Source organism: Rhinoderma darwinii, unplaced genomic scaffold (assembly GCF_050947455.1).
Source record: "Rhinoderma darwinii isolate aRhiDar2 unplaced genomic scaffold, aRhiDar2.hap1 Scaffold_549, whole genome shotgun sequence".
In the NCBI taxonomy this organism is placed as follows: domain Eukaryota; kingdom Metazoa; phylum Chordata; class Amphibia; order Anura; family Rhinodermatidae; genus Rhinoderma; species Rhinoderma darwinii.
This window is the reverse complement of record NW_027464099.1, coordinates 147,429-159,950: the sequence shown is the minus strand read 5'-3', so window position 1 is coordinate 159,950 and position 12,522 is coordinate 147,429. Positions and strand designations below refer to the sequence as shown.

Here is a 12,522-nt window from a genome sequence, read left to right as displayed (position 1 = left end):
TCACACACTCACAGCTACACGGGAGGTGAATAAAGGCCGGAGAGGAAGCCAGACAGGATTTGCTTCTTTTGCTTGCACCACAATGCAGTGCTGAAAGAGGAGGAATCTACATAAAAACGCCTTCCTGGCAACGCCCAAATGCCCTGCTGCCATGCAGATAAACACTGGCAGCGGCAGCAAGTGCATGCCCACAGCCACCCCTTGTTCCTTCACACCTTGTATCAGCTGTAATCCAGTCCAGTCCAGTGCTGCCTGCTGAGCAGCACTGACCAACACTGCCTGGGCCCAGGCTTTTATCTCTGAGGCCCCATTATGATGTCAGAAAGCTGGCTCTGGAATCCTGAGGGCTCCACTATGACACGTGCAAAGTTCCGTCTGAACTTTATATAAGACGGTGAGGCTCAGTCAGTCACTCAGTGTTGCCTGAGAGGGCAACACTGCAACAGCCGGCCGCCAGGCTGTCTTTTTTTTGCACAGCTAGTTGCCTCCAGGAGGCCACAAGAGGGAGACAAGGGACTGCAAAATGGAAAATAGGCATCCACCAACTTTACAGACAACTTCTCCTTGCTCCTACAACCTCCATCCTTGCACAGTTTGTTATTCTTCTAGGTAACATAGTAACAAATCCAAATTGCTGCTCTCTTTGTAGGCAAGCAAGGCTTTGTTGCAACTGCAATTCTTACTTCTTCTTGAAATGTAGGGACGACAGTACATTCCATCACATCCATCTAGTGTACACAGGTAGGTCCATTGTGGCGGGCAGGCGAGCGGGCGGGCTGCTTTATTGGCTGTTTGCTGTTCCCCTACTCCACTCCACTATTTGACTGTTGTGCTGCATCAATCAATCAATCAATCAATCAATCAATCAATCAATCAATCAATCAATCAATCAGTGGCTGGCTCAGGTGCAGCTCTTTAACTTACCTAAAAGGGAGGGCGGAGAGAAGACAAGGAAGGTGAATGAGGTGTTCCAATGTGAAATGCCGGAAACACAGAAACACAGACGACACACAACAAGAGGTGGCAATCTATTCATTAATTGCATTTAATCAATGAGCTCATTATCACTCATGCATTGTCCAACAGGTGTTGAAATAATGGGATTAAAAGGGGAGATCCCTTCAGAAAGACAGAAACAATAGCAAAGACAAAAAACACTTTTGGAATCTGCTTTTAGTCAACACATAAGGAAAGGGTGCACCGGTCCTGGAAATACTGCAATACCAGGTCAATGCGTGGAGTGGACAGAGCAAGCTCTATTTCCATCTCCCTGTTCTAAAAATCCATTTAATATATGGTCCCCAGATAGGGGACGTATCAGATATTAAACTGATAAGAACAGATACTACACTTGATCTTAGCCAAAAGGCCGAGAAGCGATAACCCGAACGGGCCGCGCGTTGCCCGAGCCTGCCCGATACTGCTGTTCAGCCCTTGCAGCGATTCAGCCTACTTCTAGGCAATTCCATGGGGCCCTGCAGGCTCACACACTCACAGCTACACGGGAGGTGAATAAAGGCCGGAGAGGAAGCCAGACAGGATTTGCTTCTTTTGCTTGCACCACAATGCAGTGCTGAAAGAGGAGGAATCTACATAAAAACGCCTTCCTGGCAACGCCCAAATGCCCTGCTGCCATGCAGATAAACACTGGCAGCGGCAGCAAGTGCATGCCCACAGCCACCCCTTGTTCCTTCACACCTTGTATCAGCTGTAATCCAGTCCAGTCCAGTGCTGCCTGCTGAGCAGCACTGACCAACACTGCCTGGGCCCAGGCTTTTATCTCTGAGGCCCCATTATGATGTCAGAAAGCTGGCTCTGGAATCCTGAGGGCTCCACTATGACACGTGCAAAGTTCCGTCTGAACTTTATATAAGACGGTGAGGCTCAGTCAGTCACTCAGTGTTGCCTGAGAGGGCAACACTGCAACAGCCGGCCGCCAGGCTGTCTTTTTTTTGCACAGCTAGTTGCCTCCAGGAGGCCACAAGAGGGAGACAAGGGACTGCAAAATGGAAAATAGGCATCCACCAACTTTACAGACAACTTCTCCTTGCTCCTACAACCTCCATCCTTGCACAGTTTGTTATTCTTCTAGGTAACATAGTAACAAATCCAAATTGCTGCTCTCTTTGTAGGCAAGCAAGGCTTTGTTGCAACTGCAATTCTTACTTCTTCTTGAAATGTAGGGACGACAGTACATTCCATCACATCCATCTAGTGTACACAGGTAGGTCCATTGTGGCGGGCAGGCGAGCGGGCGGGCTGCTTTATTGGCTGTTTGCTGTTCCCCTACTCCACTCCACTATTTGACTGTTGTGCTGCATCAATCAATCAATCAATCAATCAATCAATCAATCAATCAGTGGCTGGCTCAGGTGCAGCTCTTTAACTTACCTAAAAGGGAGGGCGGAGAGAAGACAAGGAAGGTGAATGAGGTGTTCCAATGTGAAATGCCGGAAACACAGAAACACAGACGACACACAACAAGAGGTGGCAATCTATTCATTAATTGCATTTAATCAATGAGCTCATTATCACTCATGCATTGTCCAACAGGTGTTGAAATAATGGGATTAAAAGGGGAGATCCCTTCAGAAAGACAGAAACAATAGCAAAGACAAAAAACACTTTTGGAATCTGCTTTTAGTCAACACATAAGGAAAGGGTGCACCGGTCCTGGAAATACTGCAATACCAGGTCAATGCGTGGAGTGGACAGAGCAAGCTCTATTTCCATCTCCCTGTTCTAAAAATCCATTTAATATATGGTCCCCAGATAGGGGACGTATCAGATATTAAACTGATAAGAACAGATACTACACTTGATCTTAGCCAAAAGGCCGAGAAGCGATAACCCGAACGGGCCGCGCGTTGCCCGAGCCTGCCCGATACTGCTGTTCAGCCCTTGCAGCGATTCAGCCTACTTCTAGGCAATTCCATGGGGCCCTGCAGGCTCACACACTCACAGCTACACGGGAGGTGAATAAAGGCCGGAGAGGAAGCCAGACAGGATTTGCTTCTTTTGCTTGCACCACAATGCAGTGCTGAAAGAGGAGGAATCTACATAAAAACGCCTTCCTGGCAACGCCCAAATGCCCTGCTGCCATGCAGATAAACACTGGCAGCGGCAGCAAGTGCATGCCCACAGCCACCCCTTGTTCCTTCACACCTTGTATCAGCTGTAATCCAGTCTAGTCCAGTGCTGCCTGCTGAGCAGCACTGACCAACACTGCCTGGGCCCAGGCTTTTATCTCTGAGGCCCCATTATGATGTCAGAAAGCTGGCTCTGGAATCCTGAGGGCTCCACTATGACACGTGCAAAGTTCCGTCTGAACTTTATATAAGACGGTGAGGCTCAGTCAGTCACTCAGTGTTGCCTGAGAGGGCAACACTGCAACAGCCGGCCGCCAGGCTGTCTTTTTTTTGCACAGCTAGTTGCCTCCAGGAGGCCACAAGAGGGAGACAAGGGACTGCAAAATGGAAAATAGGCATCCACCAACTTTACAGACAACTTCTCCTTGCTCCTACAACCTCCATCCTTGCACAGTTTGTTATTCTTCTAGGTAACATAGTAACAAATCCAAATTGCTGCTCTCTTTGTAGGCAAGCAAGGCTTTGTTGCAACTGCAATTCTTACTTCTTCTTGAAATGTAGGGACGACAGTACATTCCATCACATCCATCTAGTGTACACAGGTAGGTCCATTGTGGCGGGCAGGCGAGCGGGCGGGCTGCTTTATTGGCTGTTTGCTGTTCCCCTACTCCACTCCACTATTTGACTGTTGTGCTGCATCAATCAATCAATCAATCAATCAATCAATCAATCAATCAATCAATCAATCAATCAATCAGTGGCTGGCTCAGGTGCAGCTCTTTAACTTACCTAAAAGGGAGGGCGGAGAGAAGACAAGGAAGGTGAATGAGGTGTTCCAATGTGAAATGCCGGAAACACAGAAACACAGACGACACACAACAAGAGGTGGCAATCTATTCATTAATTGCATTTAATCAATGAGCTCATTATCACTCATGCATTGTCCAACAGGTGTTGAAATAATGGGATTAAAAGGGGAGATCCCTTCAGAAAGACAGAAACAATAGCAAAGACAAAAAACACTTTTGGAATCTGCTTTTAGTCAACACATAAGGAAAGGGTGCACCGGTCCTGGAAATACTGCAATACCAGGTCAATGCGTGGAGTGGACAGAGCAAGCTCTATTTCCATCTCCCTGTTCTAAAAATCCATTTAATATATGGTCCCCAGATAGGGGACGTATCAGATATTAAACTGATAAGAACAGATACTACACTTGATCTTAGCCAAAAGGCCGAGAAGCGATAACCCGAACGGGCCGCGCGTTGCCCGAGCCTGCCCGATACTGCTGTTCAGCCCTTGCAGCGATTCAGCCTACTTCTAGGCAATTCCATGGGGCCCTGCAGGCTCACACACTCACAGCTACACGGGAGGTGAATAAAGGCCGGAGAGGAAGCCAGACAGGATTTGCTTCTTTTGCTTGCACCACAATGCAGTGCTGAAAGAGGAGGAATCTACATAAAAACGCCTTCCTGGCAACGCCCAAATGCCCTGCTGCCATGCAGATAAACACTGGCAGCGGCAGCAAGTGCATGCCCACAGCCACCCCTTGTTCCTTCACACCTTGTATCAGCTGTAATCCAGTCCAGTCCAGTGCTGCCTGCTGAGCAGCACTGACCAACACTGCCTGGGCCCAGGCTTTTATCTCTGAGGCCCCATTATGATGTCAGAAAGCTGGCTCTGGAATCCTGAGGGCTCCACTATGACACGTGCAAAGTTCCGTCTGAACTTTATATAAGACGGTGAGGCTCAGTCAGTCACTCAGTGTTGCCTGAGAGGGCAACACTGCAACAGCCGGCCGCCAGGCTGTCTTTTTTTTGCACAGCTAGTTGCCTCCAGGAGGCCACAAGAGGGAGACAAGGGACTGCAAAATGGAAAATAGGCATCCACCAACTTTACAGACAACTTCTCCTTGCTCCTACAACCTCCATCCTTGCACAGTTTGTTATTCTTCTAGGTAACATAGTAACAAATCCAAATTGCTGCTCTCTTTGTAGGCAAGCAAGGCTTTGTTGCAACTGCAATTCTTACTTCTTCTTGAAATGTAGGGACGACAGTACATTCCATCACATCCATCTAGTGTACACAGGTAGGTCCATTGTGGCGGGCAGGCGAGCGGGCGGGCTGCTTTATTGGCTGTTTGCTGTTCCCCTACTCCACTCCACTATTTGACTGTTGACTGTTGTGCTGCATCAATCAATCAATCAATCAATCAATCAATCAATCAATCAATCAATCAATCAATCAATCAGTGGCTGGCTCAGGTGCAGCTCTTTAACTTACCTAAAAGGGAGGGCGGAGAGAAGACAAGGAAGGTGAATGAGGTGTTCCAATGTGAAATGCCGGAAACACAGAAACACAGACGACACACAACAAGAGGTGGCAATCTATTCATTAATTGCATTTAATCAATGAGCTCATTATCACTCATGCATTGTCCAACAGGTGTTGAAATAATGGGATTAAAAGGGGAGATCCCTTCAGAAAGACAGAAACAATAGCAAAGACAAAAAACACTTTTGGAATCTGCTTTTAGTCAACACATAAGGAAAGGGTGCACCGGTCCTGGAAATACTGCAATACCAGGTCAATGCGTGGAGTGGACAGAGCAAGCTCTATTTCCATCTCCCTGTTCTAAAAATCCATTTAATATATGGTCCCCAGATAGGGGACGTATCAGATATTAAACTGATAAGAACAGATACTACACTTGATCTTAGCCAAAAGGCCGAGAAGCGATAACCCGAACGGGCCGCGCGTTGCCCGAGCCTGCCCGATACTGCTGTTCAGCCCTTGCAGCGATTCAGCCTACTTCTAGGCAATTCCATGGGGCCCTGCAGGCTCACACACTCACAGCTACACGGGAGGTGAATAAAGGCCGGAGAGGAAGCCAGACAGGATTTGCTTCTTTTGCTTGCACCACAATGCAGTGCTGAAAGAGGAGGAATCTACATAAAAACGCCTTCCTGGCAACGCCCAAATGCCCTGCTGCCATGCAGATAAACACTGGCAGCGGCAGCAAGTGCATGCCCACAGCCACCCCTTGTTCCTTCACACCTTGTATCAGCTGTAATCCAGTCCAGTCCAGTGCTGCCTGCTGAGCAGCACTGACCAACACTGCCTGGGCCCAGGCTTTTATCTCTGAGGCCCCATTATGATTTCAGAAAGCTGGCTCTGGAATCCTGAGGGCTCCACTATGACACGTGCAAAGTTCCGTCTGAACTTTATATAAGACGGTGAGGCTCAGTCAGTCACTCAGTGTTGCCTGAGAGGGCAACACTGCAACAGCCGGCCGCCAGGCTGTCTTTTTTTTGCACAGCTAGTTGCCTCCAGGAGGCCACAAGAGGGAGACAAGGGACTGCAAAATGGAAAATAGGCATCCACCAACTTTACAGACAACTTCTCCTTGCTCCTACAACCTCCATCCTTGCACAGTTTGTTATTCTTCTAGGTAACATAGTAACAAATCCAAATTGCTGCTCTCTTTGTAGGCAAGCAAGGCTTTGTTGCAACTGCAATTCTTACTTCTTCTTGAAATGTAGGGACGACAGTACATTCCATCACATCCATCTAGTGTACACAGGTAGGTCCATTGTGGCGGGCAGGCGAGCGGGCGGGCTGCTTTATTGGCTGTTTGCTGTTCCCCTACTCCACTCCACTATTTGACTGTTGTGCTGCATCAATCAATCAATCAATCAATCAATCAATCAATCAATCAATCAATCAATCAATCAATCAAGTGGCTGGCTCAGGTGCAGCTCTTTAACTTACCTAAAAGGGAGGGCGGAGAGAAGACAAGGAAGGTGAATGAGGTGTTCCAATGTGAAATGCCGGAAACACAGAAACACAGACGACACACAACAAGAGGTGGCAATCTATTCATTAATTGCATTTAATCAATGAGCTCATTATCACTCATGCATTGTCCAACAGGTGTTGAAATAATGGGATTAAAAGGGGAGATCCCTTCAGAAAGACAGAAACAATAGCAAAGACAAAAAACACTTTTGGAATCTGCTTTTAGTCAACACATAAGGAAAGGGTGCACCGGTCCTGGAAATACTGCAATACCAGGTCAATGCGTGGAGTGGACAGAGCAAGCTCTATTTCCATCTCCCTGTTCTAAAAATCCATTTAATATATGGTCCCCAGATAGGGGACGTATCAGATATTAAACTGATAAGAACAGATACTACACTTGATCTTAGCCAAAAGGCCGAGAAGCGATAACCCGAACGGGCCGCGCGTTGCCCGAGCCTGCCCGATACTGCTGTTCAGCCCTTGCAGCGATTCAGCCTACTTCTAGGCAATTCCATGGGGCCCTGCAGGCTCACACACTCACAGCTACACGGGAGGTGAATAAAGGCCGGAGAGGAAGCCAGACAGGATTTGCTTCTTTTGCTTGCACCACAATGCAGTGCTGAAAGAGGAGGAATCTACATAAAAACGCCTTCCTGGCAACGCCCAAATGCCCTGCTGCCATGCAGATAAACACTGGCAGCGGCAGCAAGTGCATGCCCACAGCCACCCCTTGTTCCTTCACACCTTGTATCAGCTGTAATCCAGTCCAGTCCAGTGCTGCCTGCTGAGCAGCACTGACCAACACTGCCTGGGCCCAGGCTTTTATCTCTGAGGCCCCATTATGATGTCAGAAAGCTGGCTCTGGAATCCTGAGGGCTCCACTATGACACGTGCAAAGTTCCGTCTGAACTTTATATAAGACGGTGAGGCTCAGTCAGTCACTCAGTGTTGCCTGAGAGGGCAACACTGCAACAGCCGGCCGCCAGGCTGTCTTTTTTTTGCACAGCTAGTTGCCTCCAGGAGGCCACAAGAGGGAGACAAGGGACTGCAAAATGGAAAATAGGCATCCACCAACTTTACAGACAACTTCTCCTTGCTCCTACAACCTCCATCCTTGCACAGTTTGTTATTCTTCTAGGTAACATAGTAACAAATCCAAATTGCTGCTCTCTTTGTAGGCAAGCAAGGCTTTGTTGCAACTGCAATTCTTACTTCTTCTTGAAATGTAGGGACGACAGTACATTCCATCACATCCATCTAGTGTACACAGGTAGGTCCATTGTGGCGGGCAGGCGAGCGGGCGGGCTGCTTTATTGGCTGTTTGCTGTTCCCCTACTCCACTCCACTATTTGACTGTTGTGCTGCATCAATCAATCAATCAATCAATCAATCAATCAATCAATCAATCAATCAATCAATCAGTGGCTGGCTCAGGTGCAGCTCTTTAACTTACCTAAAAGGGAGGGCGGAGAGAAGACAAGGAAGGTGAATGAGGTGTTCCAATGTGAAATGCCGGAAACACAGAAACACAGACGACACACAACAAGAGGTGGCAATCTATTCATTAATTGCATTTAATCAATGAGCTCATTATCACTCATGCATTGTCCAACAGGTGTTGAAATAATGGGATTAAAAGGGGAGATCCCTTCAGAAAGACAGAAACAATAGCAAAGACAAAAAACACTTTTGGAATCTGCTTTTAGTCAACACATAAGGAAAGGGTGCACCGGTCCTGGAAATACTGCAATACCAGGTCAATGCGTGGAGTGGACAGAGCAAGCTCTATTTCCATCTCCCTGTTCTAAAAATCCATTTAATATATGGTCCCCAGATAGGGGACGTATCAGATATTAAACTGATAAGAACAGATACTACACTTGATCTTAGCCAAAAGGCCGAGAAGCGATAACCCGAACGGGCCGCGCGTTGCCCGAGCCTGCCCGATACTGCTGTTCAGCCCTTGCAGCGATTCAGCCTACTTCTAGGCAATTCCATGGGGCCCTGCAGGCTCACACACTCACAGCTACACGGGAGGTGAATAAAGGCCGGAGAGGAAGCCAGACAGGATTTGCTTCTTTTGCTTGCACCACAATGCAGTGCTGAAAGAGGAGGAATCTACATAAAAACGCCTTCCTGGCAACGCCCAAATGCCCTGCTGCCATGCAGATAAACACTGGCAGCGGCAGCAAGTGCATGCCCACAGCCACCCCTTGTTCCTTCACACCTTGTATCAGCTGTAATCCAGTCCAGTCCAGTGCTGCCTGCTGAGCAGCACTGACCAACACTGCCTGGGCCCAGGCTTTTATCTCTGAGGCCCCATTATGATGTCAGAAAGCTGGCTCTGGAATCCTGAGGGCTCCACTATGACACGTGCAAAGTTCCGTCTGAACTTTATATAAGACGGTGAGGCTCAGTCAGTCACTCAGTGTTGCCTGAGAGGGCAACACTGCAACAGCCGGCCGCCAGGCTGTCTTTTTTTTGCACAGCTAGTTGCCTCCAGGAGGCCACAAGAGGGAGACAAGGGACTGCAAAATGGAAAATAGGCATCCACCAACTTTACAGACAACTTCTCCTTGCTCCTACAACCTCCATCCTTGCACAGTTTGTTATTCTTCTAGGTAACATAGTAACAAATCCAAATTGCTGCTCTCTTTGTAGGCAAGCAAGGCTTTGTTGCAACTGCAATTCTTACTTCTTCTTGAAATGTAGGGACGACAGTACATTCCATCACATCCATCTAGTGTACACAGGTAGGTCCATTGTGGCGGGCAGGCGAGCGGGCGGGCTGCTTTATTGGCTGTTTGCTGTTCCCCTACTCCACTCCACTATTTGACTGTTGTGCTGCATCAATCAATCAATCAATCAATCAATCAATCAATCAATCAATCAATCAGTGGCTGGCTCAGGTGCAGCTCTTTAACTTACCTAAAAGGGAGGGCGGAGAGAAGACAAGGAAGGTGAATGAGGTGTTCCAATGTGAAATGCCGGAAACACAGAAACACAGACGACACACAACAAGAGGTGGCAATCTATTCATTAATTGCATTTAATCAATGAGCTCATTATCACTCATGCATTGTCCAACAGGTGTTGAAATAATGGGATTAAAAGGGGAGATCCCTTCAGAAAGACAGAAACAATAGCAAAGACAAAAAACACTTTTGGAATCTGCTTTTAGTCAACACATAAGGAAAGGGTGCACCGGTCCTGGAAATACTGCAATACCAGGTCAATGCGTGGAGTGGACAGAGCAAGCTCTATTTCCATCTCCCTGTTCTAAAAATCCATTTAATATATGGTCCCCAGATAGGGGACGTATCAGATATTAAACTGATAAGAACAGATACTACACTTGATCTTAGCCAAAAGGCCGAGAAGCGATAACCCGAACGGGCCGCGCGTTGCCCGAGCCTGCCCGATACTGCTGTTCAGCCCTTGCAGCGATTCAGCCTACTTCTAGGCAATTCCATGGGGCCCTGCAGGCTCACACACTCACAGCTACACGGGAGGTGAATAAAGGCCGGAGAGGAAGCCAGACAGGATTTGCTTCTTTTGCTTGCACCACAATGCAGTGCTGAAAGAGGAGGAATCTACATAAAAACGCCTTCCTGGCAACGCCCAAATGCCCTGCTGCCATGCAGATAAACACTGGCAGCGGCAGCAAGTGCATGCCCACAGCCACCCCTTGTTCCTTCACACCTTGTATCAGCTGTAATCCAGTCCAGTCCAGTGCTGCCTGCTGAGCAGCACTGACCAACACTGCCTGGGCCCAGGCTTTTATCTCTGAGGCCCCATTATGATGTCAGAAAGCTGGCTCTGGAATCCTGAGGGCTCCACTATGACACGTGCAAAGTTCCGTCTGAACTTTATATAAGACGGTGAGGCTCAGTCAGTCACTCAGTGTTGCCTGAGAGGGCAACACTGCAACAGCCGGCCGCCAGGCTGTCTTTTTTTTGCACAGCTAGTTGCCTCCAGGAGGCCACAAGAGGGAGACAAGGGACTGCAAAATGGAAAATAGGCATCCACCAACTTTACAGACAACTTCTCCTTGCTCCTACAACCTCCATCCTTGCACAGTTTGTTATTCTTCTAGGTAACATAGTAACAAATCCAAATTGCTGCTCTCTTTGTAGGCAAGCAAGGCTTTGTTGCAACTGCAATTCTTACTTCTTCTTGAAATGTAGGGACGACAGTACATTCCATCACATCCATCTAGTGTACACAGGTAGGTCCATTGTGGCGGGCAGGCGAGCGGGCGGGCTGCTTTATTGGCTGTTTGCTGTTCCCCTACTCCACTCCACTATTTGACTGTTGTGCTGCATCAATCAATCAATCAATCAATCAATCAATCAATCAATCAATCAAGTGGCTGGCTCAGGTGCAGCTCTTTAACTTACCTAAAAGGGAGGGCGGAGAGAAGACAAGGAAGGTGAATGAGGTGTTCCAATGTGAAATGCCGGAAACACAGAAACACAGACGACACACAACAAGAGGTGGCAATCTATTCATTAATTGCATTTAATCAATGAGCTCATTATCACTCATGCATTGTCCAACAGGTGTTGAAATAATGGGATTAAAAGGGGAGATCCCTTCAGAAAGACAGAAACAATAGCAAAGACAAAAAACACTTTTGGAATCTGCTTTTAGTCAACACATAAGGAAAGGGTGCACCGGTCCTGGAAATACTGCAATACCAGGTCAATGCGTGGAGTGGACAGAGCAAGCTCTATTTCCATCTCCCTGTTCTAAAAATCCATTTAATATATGGTCCCCAGATAGGGGACGTATCAGATATTAAACTGATAAGAACAGATACTACACTTGATCTTAGCCAAAAGGCCGAGAAGCGATAACCCGAACGGGCCGCGCGTTGCCCGAGCCTGCCCGATACTGCTGTTCAGCCCTTGCAGCGATTCAGCCTACTTCTAGGCAATTCCATGGGGCCCTGCAGGCTCACACACTCACAGCTACACGGGAGGTGAATAAAGGCCGGAGAGGAAGCCAGACAGGATTTGCTTCTTTTGCTTGCACCACAATGCAGTGCTGAAAGAGGAGGAATCTACATAAAAACGCCTTCCTGGCAACGCCCAAATGCCCTGCTGCCATGCAGATAAACACTGGCAGCGGCAGCAAGTGCATGCCCACAGCCACCCCTTGTTCCTTCACACCTTGTATCAGCTGTAATCCAGTCCAGTCCAGTGCTGCCTGCTGAGCAGCACTGACCAACACTGCCTGGGCCCAGGCTTTTATCTCTGAGGCCCCATTATGATGTCAGAAAGCTGGCTCTGGAATCCTGAGGGCTCCACTATGACACGTGCAAAGTTCCGTCTGAACTTTATATAAGACGGTGAGGCTCAGTCAGTCACTCAGTGTTGCCTGAGAGGGCAACACTGCAACAGCCGGCCGCCAGGCTGTCTTTTTTTTGCACAGCTAGTTGCCTCCAGGAGGCCACAAGAGGGAGACAAGGGACTGCAAAATGGAAAATAGGCATCCACCAACTTTACAGACAACTTCTCCTTGCTCCTACAACCTCCATCCTTGCACAGTTTGTTATTCTTCTAGGTAACATAGTAACAAATCCAAATTGCTGCTCTCTTTGTAGGCAAGCAAGGCTTTGTTGCAACTG

At 47.9% G+C, this 12,522-nt stretch overlaps 8 non-coding genes across 8 annotated transcripts; all 8 read right to left on the bottom strand.

The window, feature by feature from the left end:
- Nucleotides 1–1,190: 1,190 nt before the first annotated feature.
- LOC142723353 (U2 spliceosomal RNA) lies at nt 1,191–1,381 on the bottom strand. Its single transcript, XR_012875559.1, has one exon. It is a non-coding gene; the product is annotated as a U2 spliceosomal RNA (small nuclear RNA).
- A 1,276-nt stretch (nt 1,382–2,657) lies between these two features.
- Nucleotides 2,658–2,848, bottom strand: LOC142723351 (U2 spliceosomal RNA). Its single transcript, XR_012875558.1, has one exon. It is a non-coding gene; the product is annotated as a U2 spliceosomal RNA (small nuclear RNA).
- A 1,296-nt stretch (nt 2,849–4,144) lies between these two features.
- On the bottom strand, nt 4,145–4,335 carry LOC142723349 (U2 spliceosomal RNA). Its single transcript, XR_012875556.1, has one exon. It is a non-coding gene; the product is annotated as a U2 spliceosomal RNA (small nuclear RNA).
- A 1,303-nt stretch (nt 4,336–5,638) lies between these two features.
- LOC142723348 (U2 spliceosomal RNA) lies at nt 5,639–5,829 on the bottom strand. The gene has a single exon (XR_012875555.1). It is a non-coding gene; the product is annotated as a U2 spliceosomal RNA (small nuclear RNA).
- Nucleotides 5,830–7,126: 1,297 nt separating this feature from the next.
- On the bottom strand, nt 7,127–7,317 carry LOC142723347 (U2 spliceosomal RNA). The gene has a single exon (XR_012875554.1). It is a non-coding gene; the product is annotated as a U2 spliceosomal RNA (small nuclear RNA).
- A 1,292-nt stretch (nt 7,318–8,609) lies between these two features.
- LOC142723346 (U2 spliceosomal RNA) lies at nt 8,610–8,800 on the bottom strand. The gene has a single exon (XR_012875553.1). It is a non-coding gene; the product is annotated as a U2 spliceosomal RNA (small nuclear RNA).
- A 1,284-nt stretch (nt 8,801–10,084) lies between these two features.
- LOC142723345 (U2 spliceosomal RNA) lies at nt 10,085–10,275 on the bottom strand. Its single transcript, XR_012875552.1, has one exon. It is a non-coding gene; the product is annotated as a U2 spliceosomal RNA (small nuclear RNA).
- A 1,281-nt stretch (nt 10,276–11,556) lies between these two features.
- LOC142723344 (U2 spliceosomal RNA) lies at nt 11,557–11,747 on the bottom strand. The gene has a single exon (XR_012875551.1). It is a non-coding gene; the product is annotated as a U2 spliceosomal RNA (small nuclear RNA).
- Between the last annotated feature and the right edge of the window lie 775 nt (nt 11,748–12,522).